This window comes from Acomys minous, assembly GCF_964271855.1.
Source record: "Acomys minous genome assembly, contig: scaffold_93, whole genome shotgun sequence".
NCBI lineage: Eukaryota > Metazoa > Chordata > Mammalia > Rodentia > Muridae > Acomys > Acomys minous.
The window spans coordinates 29262-41184 of NW_028182118.1; the positions used below are offsets into that span (position 1 = coordinate 29262).

General features: G+C 37.2%; 1 pseudogene across 1 annotated transcript in view; it reads right to left on the reverse strand.

Moving 5' to 3' along the window:
* LOC311591828 (vomeronasal type-2 receptor 116-like) overlaps nucleotides 1–11923 on the reverse strand; it is a 35738-nt pseudogene extending 23815 nt beyond the window's left edge. The window contains exons 1-2 of the transcript in view: nucleotides 11808–11923; nucleotides 50–341 (exon numbers count right to left, since the gene is read on the reverse strand). The product of the transcript in view is annotated as a vomeronasal type-2 receptor 116-like (transcript). The remainder of the gene's footprint in view (nucleotides 1–49; nucleotides 342–11807) is intronic.

Below are 11923 nucleotides of genomic sequence, written 5' to 3' on the forward strand. Positions count from 1 at the left end.
CCATCAACAAAGGATACTTGACTCCTGGTTCCCAGAAACCACCCCTTACCTGAGGTATTTTGTAGAGTTGTATCAGTGTCTCAATCTGGGCAGATATTACCAATGATGTTCCTGTGATTGCAACAGGTGATATGCTCTTCTGTACAAAGTTGTAATTAGGTATTGGATTGCTCATCCTTGTGAGCCATAACAGGGCAGCAAAAAGAATATTCTTTTCACTAAATGGAACATTAAGGACATCAAAGCCCAGAGTTGTGTTGGGTAGAAGATGAGGGTTTCTGTTGATCTCCTCAATGGCAAAAACCAGGGCCAGAACAAACTGGTAGTTCTTAAACTTATACCTGCATATATTTCATAAAATTACACAGGAAGAAGACATAGATCACACAAGCTTCATATTTATTGTTATGGTTCTCATTACCTAAATGCTGATGATCCTATAAAATCCATATTTTAATATCTTCTCATGAATGACTGAAATTAGAATTGGCATTTTAAGAGATAAAATTAGGCTAGATCCTAAAGAACATTCATTGATTATGGTCTCAGAGACTCTATTATTGTATTGATTTATTTTTCTCTTATGCATGGAAAAATAAAAGAAAAATTGTCCATGAGTGAGCAAATAGGTTCTACCAAAGCATCAGAATTCTTCATGTCTGAATCTTGGCCTTCCATCTTCTACATTACAAATGGTCATTATATGTTTATACAGTCACTGAAGTTTTTGTGACTATCTTATTTAAAGAACTGTACAAAGTTAGTCAAAATCATATATTGTCATACTGTCATTTCTATGATTTTTTGAACAGGGTGGCTTTGAATAAACTGTACAGACTAGGCTGGCCTTGAAAACATGAGTGAAGGAGAGATAAATCTGTTTTTGTTATGATCCCAAATGTGGAATTGGAATCGTCTTGTGAGAGAACAGGTGAGGTTAGTCCACTAGAATACAAACCACCTCATGTGGGAACTTGATTGTTGTCAGCTGAAAAGATCTATGAACAGACTCTGGGAGGAGATATATAAATGAACCCAAAACAGGAGGTGGGGCCTTTGGAGACTTGGGATTGTTTTGGCTGTTCATTGCTCCACTTCGAGATGCTCATAGAGAGAACCACTCAAGGGAAAGCTTCGGGGCTCCAGCTCCTGCTGAGGTTCCAGGTTCTGGTTACTCCAGGTTCCAGCAGAAGAAATCCTGCTGGCAACACCAGGAGAATCATTCCTCCGAACTGATGTCCTTATGGTTTTGTTATTTTTTTATTAATTTATTTATATTACATCTTGATCATTAGCCCTTCCCCTGTTTTCTCCCATTCTTGCCTCCCTCCCACTTCCCCCTTTTCCCCTCCCCTATGTCTGTGACTGAGGGAGATCTCCTCCCCCTATATATGCTCTTAGAATATTGAGTCTCTTCTTGGTAACTTGCTGTCTTTCCTCTGAGTGCCGCCAGGCCTCCCCATCCAGGGGACGTGGTCAGAAAAGGGGCACCAGAGTTCATGTGAGAGTCAAATCTCACTCTCCACTCAACGGTGGAGAATATCATGTTCGTCGGCTAGGTCTTGGTAGGGGTTCGAAGTTTACTGCCTATGTTCTCCTTGGCTGGTGCCTTAGTTTGAGGAGGACCCTAGGACCCAGATCTGCCTGTCATAAAGTTCTTCTTGTAGGTTTCCAGGACCCTGTGGATCCTACTATTTCCCCATTCTTCCATGCTACTCTCGCCTAAAGTCTCAATAGGATGTCCTCTCCTCTGACCCACTTTCTTGGTAAGTAAAGTTTTTCATGGTACGTATCCCTTGGATTAGTGTTTTGATATAAGTGAGTATATACCGTTTGTCTCTTTTTGCTTCTGGGTGAACTCACTCATTATGATAATTTCCAGATCAATCCATTTGTCCACAAATTTTGGGAATTCCTTGTTTTTAATAGCTGAGTAGTATTCCATAGTGTAAATGTACCATGGTTTCTTAGTCCATTCTTCTACTGAGGGACACTTAGCTGTTTCCATGTTCTGGCTATTATGTATAAAGCAGCTATGAACATGGTTGAGCATATATCCCTGTTGTGTGGTAGGGTATTCATTTTAGTGTCAAAATGTGCTGTTCACAAAAGTTTCTTTAAGATTATAGTTAGTAAATTGTTCTTTACTTGGATATAGAAATATTTCATATTAAGACATTGTTCAGGGTTCAAAAGAAAATCAATATTTTAAAAATAGTTTGTAAAGATATTAACGGAAGGAGATTAATTCTATAGTAAACATACTTGAAAAGAAAAGAAATAGTGCATTTTTAGATGTCAAAATTTTCTTCCAAATTCTGGCATTTTAGCCACTTAGTGGTTTGTTTTCCTTCAGCAAAATGTTTGCAACTATGATTCTTTGTAATTCCCTATTCCTTTTCAAAAGCTTATTTTAATTTAGTGTAGCTGCTGGTATACCATATATCTGCTATGCATGCTGGCTCAAAGGACTTTGTATTTTTCATATCTTCAATATATTCTTTTTCTGAGGTGGTGCTAAAATTTACAGATTGCGTGCATGCTCTGAGGTGTGTTTCTTTTAAACCTAATGTATTTATCTTCACAGAAAATTTCACAGAAAAAAAAAACCAAAAGACTTTGTATATGCCCTAATTTAAAACTAATAAGTAAAGATGTGATTGTATTTAGCAGGGGAAAATAATGAAAACCACAAAATTTAGGAGCAGGGCGACAGACTATAATGATTAAAATAGAAATCCAGAGACGAGCATTGAAAATATTTTAAGTAAAAAACATATCATAATCAAATCGAAATGTCAGGTACCAAAATAACACACCAGAATTTTGGACATCTCAATAAACTTGTAAACTGTGGGAATGACTACTCTGATTCACGCTAAGAAAGTCATATGCTGTACATCTTTCCTATTCATTATCTAGAATTTATATTAGGAAGGTACAAGATTGCATCCTGCAATCTTGATGGCAAGATGCCACTGTTGAGAATGCTATATAATTGAATTACACAACGTGGAAATATCAAGCTGTTACTCACTTGGATGCTTTATCTTTCCTGCGTATATTCATAGTGCTGAAAAGTACTATGCATGGTACTAAAGAAAATAAAAATAATCATAACTCTCACTCATCTGTGAACCATGAGGGCTATAATAATGGCTGGCCATATATGATATGCCTTCTAGTATAAAAACGGGCACAAATATTATATGTTGAACCAACATTTTTAATATTTTGATATAAGGTCCCTTCAAAAATATGGAACACATGTTTGGCACTATAAAAATAGCTAAGTCTGTAACTAGGTAGGTTACAGACCCAGGGATGGACTTAACGATATAATTCTGTTAAATGGACACAGTATGAACTTAAGCCCTAGTTTATTATTGCTGTACACATGCATTAGTGCATCCCTCTGCCCTCATCAGCAAAGCTTTTTTCCAGCAGATGGCAAATAACAAAGAAAGCAATGACAGAGTATATCAGAGATTGTAAAAGACTATGAAGTGCTCAGCCATACATGTGACTTACATATCACATGCCTACTCAAAAGGCTGGGGATCATAGGTGAAGATAAGGGGGAAGGTTGTCATGGCCAGAGGCTGTGGACAATCTCTAGGAAACAGTATTTTCTGTCCAAAACATATTAGTTACACATTTGAACTCACAAAGATTATGACAGCATGTGTAAGACCATTCTCAAACAAGGCAAAATACCATCATGCAGAAGAGATGGGCACAAAAGTCTCTCACCCCTAGCTGAGATGCTATTGAGATTTGACAGTTATTGGGTGAAATATGGTCAGTTTCTTCAGTGTTGTGATCCCTAGAGGATTGAGAACACTCAAGGAAAGGCCCCAATTACAATAGTATTTATAGGACACAAAGTATAGTAAAGTGAAAAAAAAGAATAAAAACACAGACTTAGTTGGGTATGAAGGTAAGAGTGGAGAGAGTGCTTATGAGAAGGTGTGGTGGTGGAGGTGAATATAATAATTTTTATTAGATAATTGTAAAACAAATAATGAATATTTTAAAGCACAAGATAAAATAAAAACTGTGGAAGGTCATTTGTGAGACACAAGAAAAATAAGTACAATTTTTGCCAATGGATAGTATAGATTCAAATGACTTCATACATAGATATAATAAGTATCATTTTGACTTTATTCATGTAATCATAGGCTTGCAATATATTATAGAATTCAATCATTACTACATATTTCATGGTAAATCAGCAGAGGGTCTCCAAGCCTCCTAACACAAAGCTCTGATTAGGAAATGGAAAATTTATAAGTGAGATTTCACCACTTTATCTTAGAGTCATGTTTTGATAGCACATAGTGTGTCATAAGCATGTATTAAAACTCAACATAAATTAACTGATTCTGTCTCATTATTTTGATACACTGAGTTTGAATTCTGGATTTCATAGATTGGTTAAATATTCATTTTGTCTAATATATTTAAAGATGCGCATGTTCATGAACATATATAATATCTTTCTTTTATAATGAAATGATATTTTCTACTTTCCTTTTTTTTACTTTTTTCTTCTATCTTCAAACCCATCCAAATTTCTGCCACCCCTTCTCTGTCTTTAAAATGCAAATAGACAAATTTAACAAAAACCAAGCAAATCATTATTTTTAAAAACAGGGATGGCAGGTTTGATGATACCACAGCATCAGGAAGCAGATGATCTGTGAGTTCAAGGCCAACCTGGTATACTTAGAGAATATAACACCAACCAGGGCTATCCTGGGAAACACTGTTTTCAGGAAAGAAAGAAAGAAAGAAAGAAAGAAAGAAAGAAGAAAGAGAGAAAAGAGTGAACATTTAGCTTAGAACGGTAGACCACACTTTCATTTTCAGTACTCAGAAGGCATAAATGGGCAGATCTCTTTCAGTTCTAGGCCAGCTTTGTCTACATAGTAAGTTATAGAACTGTCAACGCTATAAAGAGTTAGTGAGCTTTTGTTTCTAAACACAAAACAAAAAGAGTAAAAGAAAACACCAAGACTGCAATTGAAACACACACAAACAGATTTTAAAAAACTAAACAAAATAGTGAAATACCATGACCAAGAGCAAATTGGGAGGAAAAAAATATATATTGCTTTTTAAAAATTATTGTTACTATTTTTGTCATGAAACACCATGACCAAAAACAAGATGGAGAGAAAAACTTTTATTAAGCTTATATTTTTACATTGTAGTCCATCACTGAAAAAAAAATCAGGACAGGGATCTCAAAGAAGGCCCACAAGTGGAGGCAGAGGGTGATACAGAGGCCACAGAGGGCTTCTATTTACTGTATATCTCATAATGGTTTTCTTGGCATGTTTCCTTACAGGATTCAGGACTACCAGTCCAGGAATGGCCCCGCCAACAATGGGCTGGGCCAATCCCTATCAATCACTATTTGAGAAAATACCTTACAGGCTTGCCTACAACCCAGTCTTAGGGAGGCCTTTTCTTAATTGATGTTTCCTCCTCTGAGATGACTCTAGCAGGTCTAAAGTGGATATAAAAATATCTGGCATATTTAGCTATATTTCTTCATCACTGTTCATTATAGAATGAAGTTAGGGCAGGAACTCAACCAGAGCAGGAGCTGGAGGCAGGAGCCATGAGGAATGCTGTTTATTGATTGGCTTGCTCACTTTTGGTTGCTCAGCCCACTTATCTTATGGAACCAAAGACCACATGTTTGTTGTTCAGATGATGTGAAATGACTAGGAAGAGAGAGGAGTGATTCCTGTTCTCATAAAGAGAAATAAAAAATCTTATATTCCAACTTAATTTTTGCCATTTTTATTAAAATAATCAGAAAGATTTCCTGTATGCTTTACTCTTTACATTGTATTTTGCAAACATGTAATATTGGCAGAAACAAATCTCACTCCAATTTCCAGATGTTCCTTATTCTCAGGAAGATGCTAGTGCTCTGATAGTACAACTGGAAGTGTGGTCAAAATATGTTTTAGCACAAAGAAAGAATGCTTAAATTGTAAATTTTATGTTTGGGAAGAAACATTATCACTAATAGTGGTGACTCCATCTTCACTTGTGAGCTGACTGAGTTACATTTGTGGCATTTATAGTTGACAGTGCTTGAGAACAGAAATAGAGAAGTTTCCTAGTAGCCCATCTCTGCAGTTCTTTAAGAAATATGTGACTTCTTTTAATGTCTAAGCTGTTTCTTTTCCTACACTTTTATCACAGTTACTACTTACATGTCTCTTTTAGTAATTTTACTAACTATAATTGCATATTTTACCATGTGGCTACTCTACACATTTTTTGCTTTCTGGATTTCTGACTGTTGTTTCCAAGCACAGAAAGCACTTTAGACTACTAGGCCACTCTGGTAGCTCAAGTAATTGACGTTGTTTATGTTTAGTATGCAAGAGTTACTGCTTCTGTCACACAAGTTCAAGTATCACCTTTCTAATGTGTTTAACTGAAGTTTCCAATGGCATTTTTTCTGTGCTGTAATAAAGGTATTCTAAAAGGAGCTATTTGTATAGACAAAGATAACTCAAAGGTACAATTTCTAAATGAAAATCTAATTATATTTAAATATGAGTGAATCATTCCGAGTGAAGGATTATATTTGACGCTTATTATTCAGGTGATAGAAAATAACTAGCAAGAGACAGGAATGATTTTTCCCATAAATAGAATAAAAAACCTCAATTTATTTTTTTGTCCATGTCATAAAAGAGCATTGCTTATGTCCATGCATCCAGACACATAGAGGCATACAACATTTTTTTATGTAATATATTTGTTTATGTATTTTACTTACTGATCATTGCCCCCTCCCTCCTCTATTCCTTGCCTCATTCTCTCTCCATCTACTCCATCTGCATTTTCTGTTATTCAAAGGAGGGGATTCCCCCACCAAATCATTTCAACTCAACAATCACATCAAGGTTGAGTGTGTACTCTTCCCATGTGGCCTGAAAATGAATCCCTACCAAGGGAAAGAGAGTAAAGAAAACAGGCAACAGAGTCCATGTTAGAGACAATCTAAGCTCCTCTTACTAGGGGACCCACACTAAGCCTGAATTACGCATCACCTACATCTGTGTAGGAGTCCTAGGTCCAGCCTTAGAGGATCCTTGGTAGGTGATTGAGTCTCCACAACTCCCTCTGTGCCCTGATAAATTGACTGTTGATTTCTTGTGTAGTTTATGTTAGTTGTTCATCCTTCTATACTTCCTCCTACTTTTCTACAAGAATCTGAACATTTGTCTAATATTTGGTTTTGATTCTTAGCATCTGTTTTGATTCACTGGTGTCTGAAACACAGCAGAGTATCAATAGTAGTGTCAGAGGTTATCTCTCTCCTGTGTTCTGAGTCTCAGTTTGGGCCAGGCATTGCTTGGACATTCCCTAATCTCTGCTTTATTTTTATCCCTGCATATCTTGTAGGAAAGGTAAATTTCGAGTCATAGTTCTTGTTGGTTGGTTGGTATTCCCCTTCCTCTGTTAGGAGTTCTGTCTAGTTAGAGGGTGTCCTCTCATCTCAGTCACCACCATATCATCCCAGAACTGTCTTATTTATCCTTCTTGTCAGAGAGATATATCCACACATGCCTTAATTCTTACTGTTCAGGCCCTCTGACCTGCTGCATCAGCTCTCCCCAGGTCTGGTATCCACCCTCATTTCTATCTGAACTTTCTCTCCTACCTTGTTCTGTATCTTTAACTTCTTCTGCTATCTATTATATTTCCCTTTCTGAGGTAGAATAAAGCATCCTCTCTGGGTTCCTCCTTTTTACTCATTTTCTTTGGCTAAGTAAATTCTAGTATTCTTATCCTGTACTATATGGCTAAGCAATCATATCCATGTGCATTTTTGTTAGTCTAGGTTATCCCACTCAGCAGATGTTTTCTAGTCTACTTGTATGAAAAAATTATGATTTTCTTTGTTTTTATATCTGAGTAGTATTTCATTGTTTATTCTCCATTGTTTGTTTGAGTGACATCAATGTTTTCTGGACTCTAGCTATTATGAATGAGGCTGTTATGAACATAATTGAGCAAGTGTCCTAGGATAGATGTCCAGGTATGGTACAGCTATGTCTGGAGGTTAAGCTTTTACCAGTTTTCTGATAAGGTAACATATTGATTTCCAAAATCAGACATGCATCTATTTAAATATGCATCTCCTGCATGTGCATTTATTGGAAAATAAACCAGAAAAAAGATGCTCTGCCTCAAATATCATCTAAAAAGCAAAACAACAAGGAGAGAATATGATATATATATCTCCAAATAATTATAATGGATTTAACCTTGGTACCAAATGTTGCTCCAGAAACACTCCCATGCATTCACCAGTCATTCTTTCACTATCTTAGTCAGTTCAGTTAATTTCATATGGAAATACCAGAAACTCAGAGGCTCAAACATCATGTGTAATTTTCATATTTCTATGTAATTAATAAATGAATACATAATCAGGTTTATAGCTTGGTCAAAACCTGTGGCCTTGTCTTTACCTTCTAAGTAAGTATTCAATAACCACCGATGGAAATGCTTTCCATGGAATATGAATGTTTTGTGTAAATGAACTCACATGAAATTATATAGGTGTTGCAAAATTCCATACTTTTATCTTTGCAAACTTTATTCCATGGGATAATTGTTCCAAACATAGGGATAAAGACAATATCTTCAAGTACATGATAGTCATTGTATTTATTTCAAATGATTATGTGTATACTTCCGTACATAGTAAATATTGTACCATCTTACAGAACACCAGCTGAAAGCCAGTTTCCTATGGTTTTGGCTTTTTCCTTGGATGAAATAAACAGAAACCATGATATTCTACCAAATATATCTATAGTATTTCCAGTACCACATTTTATAACTGTTTCAGAATTAAAAGCTCTCATTCATGTTTCTTAACCAACTCATTTGTTTTCTCCTAATTATGACTGTGCCCAAGTAGTCACTTGTACAGTTTTTCTTACAGGACAAAACTGGGAAGCATCTGTACTATACCACACATTCATGTACAGCCATGAACATCAGCAGGTGAGAGTTTGTTGACACATTTAATTAATTTGTGTCTCCATTGGTGGCTTTGATAAGATGCAAAAAAAAGGGTGTAAAGAGGAGACTGGTCTTACTGGCCTTATGTCAATCTCTGTAGTTCAATATTATTCAGATACTTGATGGGGATCTGGAATTTCTTTATATGAAAGAGGGATAATAGGAGAAGTAATAGTTAAGGGGAATTTCTAGAGATTTTTACAGATTAAATGTGTTTACAAGTTCTTAAAAGTACATGTTACCTCATGCCGCTCCCTGTGTTCTAGGTTCTTCATTTTACTTATGGGCCTTTCCATCCTCTCCAGAATGACCATGTACAATTTCCCTATATTTATCAGATGGCCCATGAGGATACATCTCTCCCCATGGCCCTTGTCGCCTTCTTACTTTATTTAAACTGCAACTGGGTAGAGCTGGCCATCTCTGACAATGAACAGGGTACACAATTTCTCTCAGATTTGAAAAGAGAAATGGAAAAGGATACAGTCTGCTTTGCCTTTGTGAACATGATCGCACTGAACATGGAGGTATACATGTCAAGAGCTGAAGTATATTACAACCAAATCATGACATCATGATGGTGACACAGACAGTACTCTTGCTGTGGCCTTTAGAATGTGGGAATCTCTAGGTATATGAAGAACATGGGTCACTACCTCACAGTGGGATGTTCCTACAAGTAAGAGAGATCTCACACTTGACACATTCCATGGGACTTTTGCTTTTGCACAGCACCATGGTAAGATTTCAGGTTTTAAAAATTTTGTCCAGACATTGAACCCTCTCAAATACTCAGATAAATATCTGGCAAGACTGAAGTGGATGAACTTTAACTGCGAAGCCTCAGCATCTAACTGTAAGACAATGAAGAACTGCTCATCCAATGCCTCATTGGAATGGCTAATGGCACAGACTTTGACATGGTCTTCAGTGATAGCAGTTATGACATATACAATGCTGCATATGTTTTGGCCCATGTCTTTCATGAGGTGCTTCTACAACAGGTAGAAAATAAGCCATTTGACAATGAGAAAAAACTTGGTCATATCTGTTCAAAGGCAGTGTTTCTTCTATTGGATTATACATGATCTTATCAATGTCATAGTATTTTAAGAGTCTCTCAGATGATTAACTGAGTGAACTAGGAAATGTTTCCCCAAAACCTCGGTTTCTAAATGTTTTTATGCTGACACAATAAATCTAGAAATTTGTATAGATCTTCAAATACAAAGGTATTGGAATGAAAGACACCATTTATCAGTGAAAATCAGTGATTCTGTAACAGAGCAACTGAATGTGATCCTACTTTTTCTTGTAATGAAGAAATAATTAGTCTTTTCTCATTATGGTCTCCTTGATAAGGAGATGAATGTTCATTAATTCTGAAATTTGAGGTAATAAGTTCAGGGGATTGTTTTCTCAATTGATTCTCCCCAAATGTAGTCTTTGTTCACCTTCCTCAAAGTCTTAGTATAATTGCACAGAAGTAGTTATGTGAATCAGTTTATTACACACCCCCCCCCCACACACACACTAATTTGTTTGGTTATATGTTTCTCACAGTATTTGTATTTCGAAGTGTGTTTCTGTGTATCTCTCTGTATATCTGTATTTATGTGTGTGTGTACAGATATGTATGCGCACATGTGTGTGTGTTTGTGTCTGTGTGTTTCTGTCCATCTGACTATCTGTCTGTTTGTAGAAGTGAGCATAAATTGTCTGTGTTTACATGCTCATGTATACATTTGTTTCTCTTTTGTGTATGTTTCTATTTGTATTTATAAGCACATGTGTTAGTGTGTTCTGTGTTTCTGTATATTGGATTGCACATATGTATATCTCTTGTTCTGTGTGTGTGTGTGCATGTGTGTGTGTGTGTGTTTCTATCTGTCTTTCCTTTGATATTGTGAGCATAAATGTGTTTTGTGAGCCCCGGCCTGAGCTGCTGTAGCAGGGCTTTGCTTTTGCTTCCTTGTCCAGACTGCACCGCACACTGCAGCTCTGCTTCTGCATGCTTCGCACTCTGCTGTCATTTCTGCCTCTGGTGATGAGTCCAGGGTTGAACGATGCTAGGTTTTTTTCCCCAGAGAGTTCAAGTAGTGAATAGAGCTTCTAAGAAGCCAGACCTCAAAGCATTTCTGCCCACTTTGCTGTGGTAGTGAAAGATCCCCGAAGGGAGACCCTCACTCAAGCCTCGGGATGGCGTGCACCCAAAGACACACAAACAACCGTCTTGTAAACACATGAGGCAGTTTATTGGCGGAGCTCCGGGTCGACATGTATCTCACGCAGGAGACAGAGGGGTCGACCCAGAAGCCCAGGGGTTAGGGGTTTATATGGGCAAGGGTCGGGGGGAGTGGGAAGTTTTGGCGCGGCCATACACGATTGGTTGTTTCAAATATTTGAACATCAGCAAATTGCATAGGCAGATCTGGGGTAAGCTCAGACTTAATCACATGGGTACAGTCCTTTCTGTCCCTCTGTCTTTTATCTAGCCTGTTTTTGTTCCCCTTTATTTGATCACCTCCCAAGTCTGTTGTATCGGAGCATGAGGGTTATTGTCCTGACTTAGGGTTGCATCTGTGATGCAGACGCAGCTTAAGAGGATTATTAGTCTTTTTTAGGATCCATTTATCTTGATTAGTCTCAAGAGGAGCCCTTTTCACATGTGAAGCATGGACCCAGGTGGGGATTCCCTCTACCTTAATGGCAGTTGGAGCCATTAACAGTACCAGGTAGGGTCGTTTTCACCATGGCTCGAGATTCTCAGCTCCGTGTCTCCATACCAAGACGGTGTCTCCAATCTCGAACTGATGAGGAACTGTAGGGTCTCTAGCAGTGTAGGCAT